Raw genomic sequence first — 12,750 nt, 5'->3', positions numbered from 1 at the left:
AAAAAAAAAAAAAAAAAAATTTTTAGTTAAAAAAAAATAAGTTGACAATTTTATGAACTGTAAGGAAACAACTTGAGAAACCCCACTTTAATTCTGCAAAAAAACATATTAGAATGTCATAAAATTCACCAGATAGCCTTAGAAAGCTACGTTTAAGACTTTTTTATTGTAGGTGGGGGGCAGGGTGGTGGTGATGTGCATGCACCTTCAGAAGTGGGGAATGCCTAAGGAGGCCAGAAGACTATCTGCTAGAGCTGACAGTTGTGAACCACTGGGTGTGGGTACTGACTGAACCCAGGTCCTCCTGAAAAAGAGTAAGTGCTCTTAGCTGCCAAGCCATTATTCCAGCTCCATAAACTACATTTTTTAAAAAGAGGGAGAATAGGGGATAGAATTAGACAATACAACTCTCCCACAGAATTTAAGTTCCAAGGTATCTTCTAATCTCAAGTTAATAAAACCTTTCAAAAAAAAAAGGTGTTTCTTAGTATAGAGAGGTAACTTTGAAAACTTGCTTTCTTGTCTTTTGAAGCAGTTTCTCCTGTAGCCCAGGCCGGCCTCCAACTCACTACTTAGAAGGTGACCTTGAACTCTGATCCTCTAGCCTCCACCTCCCAAGTGCTGAGTTACTAGGTTGTACACAATGGCTGTTGAGAAAACATTTTTATAAAATTAAGTTTGGTAACTTACAGGAATATTCTTTTCTTTTCAGATTTCTTCCCTGTTTTCCTGACCTCACACAATGAGATCAGAGAAAACTTATGGTATCTTTTTTTTTTTTTTTTGAGACAGGGTTTCTCTGTATCGCCCTGGCTGTCCTGGAACTCACTTTGTAGACCAGGCTGGCCTCCAACTCAGAAATCCACCTGCCTCTGCCTCCCGAGTCCTGGGATTAAAGACGTGTGCCACCACGCCTGGCTCATTTTATATCCTATGAAATTAGTGTATTTTCATTCACATGCATGACAATATTAAAATATATATATATATGTAGTCAAAAATACTCAGATCTAGGTTGGAGATGTATATAATTCCATGAAGAATATTTGCTTGGCAAAAATGAAGCTCTCAGTTTGATTCCCCAGCATAAGGGAGCCAGGCTGGTACCCCTGGGAAGCAAGAGGATCAGGTTCAAGGTCATCCTCCCTACATAGGTCAAGGCTGGCTAAGACTACAGGACCTCCTGTTTTCAGGGCGGAGGGTGGGGGAGGAAACAACTGTGAGACAGTTTAGTGGTAAAGGTACTCGCCCTTAAGCCTGATGGCCTGCGTTCCAACTCCAGGAGCCTGTATGTCAGAAGGGAAGAGCCAGTTTCACAAAGTTGTCCTCTAACCTCCACAGACACAACACACAAGCTCTTTTTAAACAAAGTAATAATAATAATAAGTGATAACAATAAACTTATAAGATAAAAAATCTATTTTAGAGATACAATTCTCTAGGGCATCAAAATCCAATGGCAACTCTACATCTACCAGAAAACACTAACAAGGAAGCCACCAAGAAGGCTCAGGGAGTAAAAGCATTTGCTGCCAAGCCTGATAACCTGAGTTCAGTCCTTGGAAACCACATAATGGAAGGAGAAAACCAACTTCCACAAGTTTCCACTAACCTCCACAGGCACACAATGGCATAGATACATTCATATACCCACATACATACACATATACACACAGGCACACACCCTAAATAATGTAATTTTAAAATAATACTAATACAGGTTAAGGGGAAATTGGGATTTTTACAAGAATTAACAAACAATCTTAAGAAAAATTCAGCCAGTTTTGGTGGCACACAGTGGTAGGATTTGCTAAAGAAGGTGAAGGCAAGAGGATCATGAATTCCAGGCCAGCCTTGGCTACATATTTCAAGGCCAGCGGGTGATGGCATTCTTTTAATCCCAGCTCTTGGAAGTCAGAGGCAGGTGGATCTCTGAGTTCAAGGTTAGTCTGGTTTACAGAATGATTTCAGGACTACACAGAGAAACCCTGTCTCTTAAAAAAAAAAAAAAAAAAAAAAACAAAAGAGAGAGACATATCAAACTGTTGAAGAAAATGGGACATTTAACTTGCCTAAAATACGTAGATTAATTAACACCAACATAAATTGTAGATTCAACCTATGAGACTGGCCCAACTATAGAATAAAGCAGAAAGTATAGAAAATTTAATAAACTAAAGGAGAACTGAAAAAAAATCTTTTTTTTAAATGGCACAAATCATAGATCTTTGAGGGGGCTAGGGATAAAACATTTTACTTTTCTACCTAAAGACGTCTTCCTAGACAGCAATTACCACCAATACATCTTCCACTGCGAAGGTCAACATAAAGATACGAGTACAGAGTATTAAAATGCAGAGTCATGAGAACAAATAAATGGTATGACATCAGAGTATAATTTAAAAATGTCATTTCAAAAATGGAGCAAGGGAACAGGCTGTAGATGTAGTAAGTTAGAACACTACCTCAGCACCACCATAACTATGTCAAAGCTCCAATCAGACTCTGCCCTGGAATCCCTATCTTCACATGACTTTGAAGCAAGTCTACTATCAATTGTTTTTCATACAGTCAATCTATCAGCAAAAAAATGCTCCAAGAGTCAAAATACTAAAATTTATGAGGTAAGTTAAAATAAAAATTTATTAAATTGTCCATTTATGAATATGAAAATAAGCTGGAAGGCCCTCAGAAAAAAAGTCCCCAGCCTACTAAGTAACAAATTAATTTGAAATCTAGCTTATCAGGTAAAAAAAGAAAAATAGAAAACATTCTACACAAGCAAAATGATCAAAGGGATCTCCACAGAAACTAGGAGAGCCCGTTAGAACTAGGCTGGACTGTATACAAGTAAAAGAGACTCTTCACTGACCGACTGTGGATAATCTGCGTTAATATAGTGATTCATTTGATTACACTCCTTAATCACCAGTATCCGAGAACAATTCCTCACTTCCAAATACTCTGAAATTTCTATTCTTTTCTTGTTTAGGCAGTACTGGGGACTCAGCCTGGTCATCAGACATGCTAGGCAAGTGATCTAAGCCTAAGCTATATTCCTAGCTCTTCTGAATCTTAGTTACCACGTTACCAGGTAGTCCCTGAGCTTGCAAAATGTCCTAGTCAATCATGAAGCTGGGATATCCTTCTTTAAAAGCCATTTCTTGCTAGGCAGTGTTGGTAAACATCTTTAATCGCAGTGCTCAGGAGGAAGAGGCAGGAGTTCGAGGCTAGCCTGGTCTAGAATAAGTTCCAGGACAGCCAAGGCTACATCAAGAAGCCCTGTCTGGAAAAATCAAAAAACAAAAAAACAAAACCAACAAACCAAAAAGCCATTCCTTTTAAAAAGCATTTGCAGGCAGTCTAACACCAATCACATCTAAAAACTTACTTTTAAGAAATCCACTATAGCCAGGTGTGGTGGCCACGCCTTTAATCCCAGCACTTGGGAGGCAGAGGCAGGCGGATTTCTGAGTTCGAGCGAGGCCAGCCTGGTCTACAGAGTGAGTTCCAGGACAGCCAGGACTACACAGAGAAACCCTGTCTCGGAAACAACACCCCCCCCCAAAAAAAAACAAAAAAACAAAAGCAAAAAAAAAGAAAAAAGAAAAGACCCCAGAGCAGTGAATGATCCACCTCATCTTCCTGCCAAAGAGGTGAGTAGATACATTCTGATCAGTTTCTTTCAGTCTCTCCAGACTAGATAGCCTCAGTCCTCTTCCTAGCAAGCCTTAGATAGGTCCCACCTAAGTTTTATCTTCTCATCTCAGGATCTTTGCCCTCTTTTCCTCTTGAAGGACCCTGCCCTCTACCTATCAGGTGTTTCCTCAAATTTTAGCTTACCTGTAAAGTCTCCTCACAGGACTAAATTTAAAAATTAACCCTTCCCACAATTGTTATCCAGTCTCCCTATCTCTCTCTTTTTTTTTTTTCTTTTTCCCGTTACTCCTACATAAACAGATGGTCCCTGCACAGAAATGTTCAACTTAACAAGAGTTTGCACTCTACTATGAGGTAAAAACAATATGGACTCAGTAGAAATCATTCTTCATATTTCCAATTATGATTTCTTCCTAAGTTAACAATATGTATGTAGTACAATACTCCCTGGCATTGCTGGCTAGGACCAGAGTCACAAAATCACATAAAATCTAACCATACAGTTACAAGCGGGAGATGATCAAGATTCTATAGGAGGCTTTGCTGTTATTAATGGGCAGCAGACTGATAGCTTTAAATGCATTTTCAGCTTACATATTTCAACTTTCAATCAATTTAAGGGACTCAGCCCAATCATCACATCAAGAAGTATTTGTATATTTTTACTTAAGTATTTAGATGTCCAGAAGTGAGGGACAAACAGAAATGTTTGTCCCTCAGCATTCACACTACATACTGTAGTACTTGTAGTCAAAAAGAAAAAAAAGGAAAAGACAAGAATGGCAGCATACAGTACATATCTCTTCTTCCCCAGCCACAACACTCTAAATCCTTTGTCAAGTACCAAAAAAGGTATGGTCTTTTCCTTTCTAGCAAATCACCAACATCTTCAAAATTGGTATTTTTCCAGACATATGTCACTTCTAAATGTTTTTCCAGTGTCTTCTTATGTGACAGTGAAGTACATAAGTGAAGTACATATCCCAGTCTAAGCAATCCAAAAGCTGCTACATTAGGGAAACATCATTAAATGAAGACAAAGTATGTGTTCTAACCAAAAAGGAAAAATTCTGCCAGTCAGAGCCACAAAAAAGGATGAAAACTCATTTACAAAAAGTAGGATAATAGTTTTTGTAATTTAGGAAGTCATTTGTTACTAAAGAGGAGTAACTACATAAGGAAGACTACAATCCCTGTATACAACACTCTGAAACATAATTACCTATAATTCAAGGTAGATGGGACTAGGTGGGAAGCCATCACTGATTGAGTCCCTTAATTTCTTAAGTTATGTTGGAATACTTACCTTCCTAATAGAACCACTAGGTGTGTTTAAGTGCTTTGACTTTCGAGAAAACTGGAGGTGAGGGGAGACCGTACTAGATAAATGCAAAGCAATGTTACTGCTTCCCAAAGGCGGTCACACAATCAGCTCCTTTCACACCCTTCCTTACTTGCTGGCTTGATTGATATTTCAGCTACAAAACCAAAGTGTTCAAGAGTGCTTCGTGGGAAACTGCTTGCCCATTTCAAGCCGGTATGAACATTCGGGTCCCCGGAGCTGCCCGGGGCTCTACTTTCCCAAGCCTCTCAGTCCCAGGATCAGATCATGACTCCACCTCGCCTGGGGCCTGCTCCAGACCAGTCCTCCAGCCCTGGAAGCAGTCTTCCCCAGTCCAGATGCTCGGTGGAGAAGGCAAGGGCGCACCTCCCTGGGGCAGGTGCGGGCAGGAGCGCCGACAGGAGCAGCTGTCGGCTCGCAGCAGCTGTTAGCCGGGGTACCCCGAGGCTGCGCGGGCGACCGGCCCCGAGGAGCGGGCAGCGGAAGGCGAACCCTCCGGCCTGACACTGCCCACCCCGCCTCCCGCCTCCTCTCCTCGGCTTCCCCCGCGATGCCACGGGGGCGAAAGCAGGGGGCTGCCCTCGGCCGGGACGCTCCCGGGACCGCCGGGACCCTCGCACGGGAGGAGGCTCCTGCCGACCCCGCACCTGCCCTGTCCCCAGGTCTGACGCCCCCAGCCGGCCGCGGCCGTGGCCGCTGCCGGGCAGCCTGAGTGTGTCCATGCGGCCGGCTCGGGCCGGAGCGGCGGGGACGCGACGGTGGGCGCTAGGCCACGGCAGCTCGGGGCGCTATGGCGGGGACTGGGCGCGGGATGGCCGCGGGCAGGGGAGACACACACCGAGCCACTGGTTACCTGCGGTCCGGGACAGGAGTCTCTCAGAACCCAAGTCAATCCTCAGCCTCAACAACACAAGATGGCCGACACGTCGCCACGCACGTCACGTGATCCCGCGCGCCGCCCCGCCCCCGCCCCGCCTACATCCCCGCCTCATTCCCTCCCTGCTCTCCAGCTTCCCACGACATCGTTCCCTTCGTCGACGGCCCGCCCCTCCTCTCGGACACGCCCCTTCCTGAGACCCGGATGCAGGGCCGGGCGAGGACGGAGTCTGAGTAGCGCAGGCGCACAGTGTGGCCTTTGGCTGCATCTCCTATGGTCCTAGAGTTGAACTGGTGTCCCTAATTGGAGCCTGGCCAGAGGCCCTATGACTCACTGTCCGATGCACCCAATCCAGTGCCCGGTTGCAGTACAAAAATCTCCACATCATTTATGAGCTGGTTTTCTAAGCCAGAACTTTTCCACAGCATTTGGTCTAGCATTTTCCTGCCAGTTTGTCCATCATGGGGCAAATGGTGAGGCTGAAATTCAAAGCAGTTTCCTTTCTTGTAGAACTGGAAATTCATCCTGGAGTACTGGAATGTGACAGCTGGAAAGGTTTTAAAATTCCTACACCTAGCCAGGCAGTGGTGGCTCACGCCTTTAATCCCAGCACTTGGAAGGCAGAGGCAGATCGATTTCTGAGCTTGAGGTCAGCCTGATCTACAGAGTGAGTTCCAGGACAGCCAGGGCTATACAGAGAAACCGTATCTCGAAAAACCGAAAAAAAAAGTTACTACACCCTTCCACTACATGTGGACCTACAACCCCTTTATATATACTGCCTTCCCATTTTAGGGTTGCGAGATAACGAATAGTAAACCCGGATACAGGAAATTATCTGCTGTCTTTCTGAAACTCATATTTAGCTGGACATACTATATACTTTGATTTGCTAAACCTGGTACATCTACCATTTCAAGTCACCCGGGTCTTTCTGGGGCCATTAGTCTTTCCCTGCCTTTCTACTACCTTTGGTGTTGGGGATCCACTCAGAGTTTCACACAATCACTGTAAAATATCCTCCAGCATTTATCATAGGTCTTCCCATCAACATACTCAAATGTCTTTATCTTCAAAGGAAATGTTGAAAACTTAAGTTTCAGAACACAGTGGTAGACTCCCAACCTAGCCGTTTGGGAGCCCTGGATTCAACACTTGAAAAAAAAAATATATATATATATACACCCGTGTATATATACATATATATATATATATATATATATACACACACACGCATATATATATATATATATATATCTCAACTTCCTCCTCTGCCTCCCTTCCTGAGTCTTGATTCCCTTTCAAAGTCAGACTGTATAAAAGAGCATTAAATTCAGAGAGTGATCATTAATCTTGACTGTGATCATTAATCTTGACTGTGATGATTAATCTTGACTGTCAACTTGATGGGATTTGGATTCACCGTGGAAACAAATATCTGAGCAAATTTATGAGAGATTATCTAGATTATGTTATTTGATGTGGGGAAACCCGAGAGAAGGTAAAATGGGAAATACCATTCCATTCCATAAGCTAGAATTCTATAGTGTATAAGACCTAAGTGAAAAAGCTACACAGAAACATTCAAAGCTTCCATCAGTCTCAACTTCCTGACCTTGGAAGCAATGTGACTACCCCCAAGGTGGACCATACTCTTGAATTGTGAACCAAAATAAGGCCTTTGCCTCTTAAGCAAATTTTTTCTGGGTATTTTATTACAGCAACAGGAAAGGTAATACATGGGAAGACAATAAAGGAAAAGGAAAATTTGGATGACACCAGATTAAGTTCAGCAGCATGAAAGTCTGAAGGGCCCATTGAAGAACTGTATTACTGCCAGCTTCCGGTGTTGCTGACCCTGATGAGCAAGGATATGCTCTCAAGAAAAGGTGTCTTTGATTTGGTTTGGTTTGGTTTGGTTGGTTGATTTTTCAAAACAGGGTTTCTCCACAAAGCTCTGTCTGTCCTGAACTCACTCTGTAGACTAGGCTGCCCTTGAACTCACAGAGCTCTGTCTGCCTCTACCTCCTATGTACTGGGACTGAGGCATGTACCGCCATTACCTGGCTCACAATGAAAATTTAAGCAGGAACTCAAAGCAGAAAACATGGAAAGGGTTGCTTACAAACGTGTTCCTAGGCCCACTCCTTACAAGTATTCTTAGACAACCCAGGACTGCCTGCCCAGGGATTTTGCTGCCTGCAGTGGGCCAGGCCCTTCTACATCAGTTAACAACCTGGGCAATCCCCCATCAACAAGCCCACAGGCCAATCTAATTTAGGCAGTTCCTCAATGGGAAACCCATTCCTCTCAGATGACTCTGGGCTGTGTCAAATTGACAATTAGGGTTAATTAGAATACTGCCTTGAGTTTAAACCACAAGAAGAGGCCCATGTGTGTGGCTTTTTCATCAACAGCCCCAACTGAAGCCTCAGCCAACAGCCAGCATCAACAGCCAGAAGAGTGAGTGGAAAAAACCACTAGAGGAATCTGGCCCTGCCAGTCCGGTCATCCCAGGGCACCAAAGCCCAAGACATCATGAAGGAGAGACAAGTACCTTCATGGCACTTTGTCTGAATTCCTGATCTATTGACTCCTTCAGCATAATAAAATGGACATTTGAAGCCATTATGTCTTGCAGTAATTTGTTTACAGCAACAGAGTCTGGAACATCATGATTATGGATTAAATTGTGTCTCCCAAAAAGGTAAGCTAAGACATCCTAACCCCCAAGTACCTCAGAAAGTGACCTTATCTGAAGACCGGTCTTCATAGGCTACGCAAGATAAAATAAGATGAGTTAGGGTAGGCACTAATTTAGCGTGCCTGGTGCTCTGATGAAGATGGGGAAATAAAGCCAGGCCTATAATCTCTGTGCTCAGGAAGATGAAGCAGGAGGATCACTATGAGTTCAAGGCCACTCTGAACTCTATAGTAAGACTGTCTTTCAAAACTCGTGGTGGTAGGGAAGCATTGGACAAAAATGCACACAAGGAGATTATCATTTGAAGATGAGGGCAAAAGTGAGGGTGATGTTTCTACAAGCTAGTAACACCAAAAATTGCTGGCAACCAGTGAGAGAGGTATGGGACAGAGTCTCTTTCACAGCCTCCAAGGTCAACCTACAAACAATTTGGAATCCAACTTCCAAAACAGACTTGTCTTAGTTGCTTTTCTATTGCTATGGAAAATTTAAAAAAAAAACAACCATGAACAAGGCAAATTACAGAAGAAAGCATTTAACTGGACTTGCAGTTTCAGAAGGTTATAGTCGATGGTGGCAGAGCAAAGGCATGGCACTACGAAATGTTAGAGCTCACATCCCAATCCACAAACAAGGAGTTGAGAGAGGATGATAGAGAATATTTGAACCTGTTTCTAGTTGTGTTGTGGCTCAGTCCTTAGCACACTTCTTTAATCCCTCTGGCTGAAATACAGACACACCCTTAGTACTCACCTTTAATTCCAAACAATGAAGTTAAAGTGAGTTTGTAGAAAAAAACATAGGAAGCACCCATGTTTGAAAGTCATGCCTAATTGAGTGGCAGAAAAAGTGATGAATTGGAGAAAGAGTAGACAGAATAGGATCTGCCCAAGGAAAGAGAAGCTTCTTAAGGGAGAGACAGGACAGGAAGAAGAGTATAGTCCAGGAAACAGTAGTGTTCGTGGAGAGCAATGCAGTAGAGTTGAGAGGGAGAGTAGAGCAGCACAGAGAGGGAGAGGGAGGCAGTGTTACCAGGAGAGTTTTGGGTTGTTTTGTTTTTTTTGGGTTTGTTTGTTTGTTTGTTTTCAAGACATGGTTTTTCTGTGTAGCCCTGGCTGTCCTGGAACTCACTCTGTAGACCAGGCTGACCTCGAACTCAGGAATTCGCCTGCCTCTGCCTCCCAAGTGCTGGGATTAAAGGCGTGTGCCGCCACTGCCCAGCTACCAGGAGAGTTTTACAGAGACAGATTGAAGAGAGAACATGCTAGACACAGGTAAAGACAGAGAATGAGGAGGAGCCAGAAGACTAGAAAAGATTGATAGAGTTAGTCTGAAGCCAAGTCGAACAATCCAGAGGCAGAGAGAAAAGCCAGATTGACTAAATTGCCTGGGAGAGGAGGTTGAGTCAGAACAGCTGAGTCAAAAAAGCCAGCTAGACTTCAGAAAGAACAAGAAAAGGTGAGCCTTTTCAGTCATAAGTTCCAGAGGCTGAAAACATTCTAGGCATAGATTACATTGTACAGAGGCTAGGAGTTTCCAGAACTATGCCTAGGTTAGCAGACAAAGGCAGTAAGCCTTGGAGATGACAATCATTCAGACAAATAAAAACCACTTTTACCCAAGGACACACTAGCAATGGCCAAGTCTTTTGAAACCCAAAGCCTGCTCTCAGTGACACACCTCCTCCAACAAGACCATATCCTTAATCCTTCCTGTGATGGCTAGTCTTGGTTGTCAACTTGGCTACTCCTAGAATTGACTAGAAACCCTACTCACTGGGCACTGTGAGAGATTTTTAGTTAATTGGCTTATTTAACATGATGTCTCAGTTACTTTTATATGGCCTATTTGAAGTAGGAAGACCCACCCTAAATCTGTGCCACACCTCCTTGTGGCAGCCTATATAAGGAAAAGGAAGAAAGGTTTTTGCTCTTTGCCTGCTTGCCCTAAATCTCACTTCACTGGCATTAGGGGCTATTTCTTTGGGATTTCCACATATACTGAAAACCAATTGAGACATCCAGCCTTATGGACTAAACAGCTACTGAATTCTCAGACTTGGTGTTGGGAGACAGGCATTGTTGGACTATTACAGGGACACAGCCTGTAAGCCATTACAATAAACCCTTTTTAACTATATGAACTTATACATGTATATATTATATTTATATAATATATTGTATATTTAAGTATATTTATATATAATATTTAAATTAAATATGTGTTTGCATTTTATTTCTTCTGTTTGTCTAGGTAACTCTGACTAACACACTCCCTAAACCATCCCACCAACTAGATACCATGTATTAAAATATATGAGCCTTTAGGGGCCATCCTCATTCAAACTCCACACATGATTAATTTAGAATATCTGTTTTAGGGCTGGAGAGATGGCTCAGCGGTTGAGAGCACTGACTGCTCTGCTGAAGGTTTTGAGTTCAAATCCCAGCAACCACATGGTGGCTCACAACCATCTGTAATGAGATCTGCCACCCTCTTCTGGGGTGCCTGAAAACAGCTACAGTGTACTTGTATATAATAAGTAAATAAACCTAAAAATATATATATCTGTTTTAAGCCACTTTGGTTATGTTTTAAGCCACTTTGGTTATAACAGCCCTAGCAAGCTAATACAATCATTATAAGGGTGAAAAAGACAGGGTCAGAGGTAATGTGAGCTGAGGCTCTGAGTGTTTGGAACCCCAGGTAACTGCCTGTACTCAGCAGGGAAGTAAGAAGCTCATGCCTTTGGGAGGAAAGAGTTTTGTTGATAGAGAGAGATGTCTGGTACATTAGGCTAGAAGAAGGAGCTCATCTCATCAGAATCAGGAAAGGACCAGTTAGTAGTGCCAACTAGAGGTGGGTCAAGAGGTATGGAACTGATGAAATTGTCTTGGATTTAGTGCCTAGAAATGTCCAGGCAAGAGGAAAGTTAGGAAAGAGATGATGATAAGATGAGGTCTGGAAAGTTTAAAAGTGGAAGCAAAGGGAAGCGAACTGTTGGTGCAGAGGCCAGTAGCCACTCAGATTGGGACCTGCTAGGATTACAGTCTGCATGAAGTTTGTCCCCTTGTGGTGATTTGAAAGAAAATGGCCCCCACAGACTCAGAGAGTGGCATTGTTAGAGGTATGGCCTTATTGGAGTAGGTGTGGCTTTGTTAGAGGAAGTGTGTCACAGAGGGTGGGCTTTGAGGTTTCAGAAACTTCAACAAGACCTAGAAAGCCTCACTATCCTACCTGCTGCCTGCTGACAATTGTAGAACTGTCAGCTCCTTCTCCAGCACCATGTCTGCCTGGATGCTGCCATGCTCCCCTCCATGATGATAATGGACTGAACCTCTGAACTGTGAGCCAGCCCCAATTAAATGTTTTCCTTTATAAGTGTTGCTGTAATCATGATGTCTCTTCTCAGTAAAAGTAACCCTAAGATACCACTAAAGACTCATATGTTGGAAGGTTGACCTTCACTGAATAAGGTTAAGAAGTGGCGGTATCATCAAGAATTGAGCCCTCATGAGAATTCATTGAGGTGTTCAGGGTATTTTCCTGGAACAATTCAGGTAGTTATTATGGGATTCTGATTGTTCCCGTGAGAGGGTGTTGTGAAAGAGCGTCTCCTCACATTCTGACTTCCTATCTCATTACAGGTACTCTCCTTTTCACACATACTCCCATCATGATGCCATTGCCATTATGTGGCACACCATGAAGACCTTACTAGAGCTTGTGCTATGCTAGCTGGATTACTAACCTCTAAAACTATGAAGCCTCTTTTCTTAAAAAGTTACCAAGCTTCAGTATTTTATTATAATAATTGGAAATGGGCCAACACAGAACTCTAAGAGGGTTGGCCTAGAAAACAAAGGGAAAATACAAGGATGGTTGAAGATACCAAACCTGAGAGCTGAGGAAACATGCTCAGGAAAGGCCATAGAGATGATAGCTGTGGAGATAAATCCATTTTTATACTTTACCAAAACAGACTTTTACTATAAAACTTCTTGGACATTTTCAATTCTTTTCAAACCTTTGGATGGCTAAGAAAATTAAGCCATCTTCAGTGTTGAAAATGAGTAGCAGGGCTGCCCCACCCACCTGACCAAGTACCATATTCTGCAGCTATGAAAATGAGATCTGCACATGAGCTGGGGTTTACAAGTGCACACT

The 12,750-nt window shown here is 42.9% G+C and overlaps 1 protein-coding gene across 5 annotated transcripts in view; it reads right to left on the bottom strand.

Annotated features, from left to right (window-relative positions):
- Gigyf2 (GRB10 interacting GYF protein 2) overlaps positions 1-5,932 on the bottom strand; it is a 129,153-nt gene extending 123,221 nt beyond the window's left edge. For 4 of the 5 annotated variants that reach the window (XM_029478478.1, XM_021170952.2, XM_029478474.1 and 1 more), the window contains exon 1: positions 5,856-5,932. The gene's annotated coding sequence lies outside the window, so the exon portion shown is untranslated. Of the gene's footprint in view, positions 1-5,840 lie in introns of all 5 variants that reach the window. The other variant, XM_029478462.1, reaches the window with a different exon arrangement.
- Between the last annotated feature and the right edge of the window lie 6,818 nt (positions 5,933-12,750).

Source organism: Mus caroli, chromosome 1 (genome assembly GCF_900094665.2).
Source record: "Mus caroli chromosome 1, CAROLI_EIJ_v1.1, whole genome shotgun sequence".
Classification (NCBI taxonomy): domain Eukaryota; kingdom Metazoa; phylum Chordata; class Mammalia; order Rodentia; family Muridae; genus Mus; species Mus caroli.
This window is presented reverse-complemented; position numbering and strand designations above follow the sequence as displayed.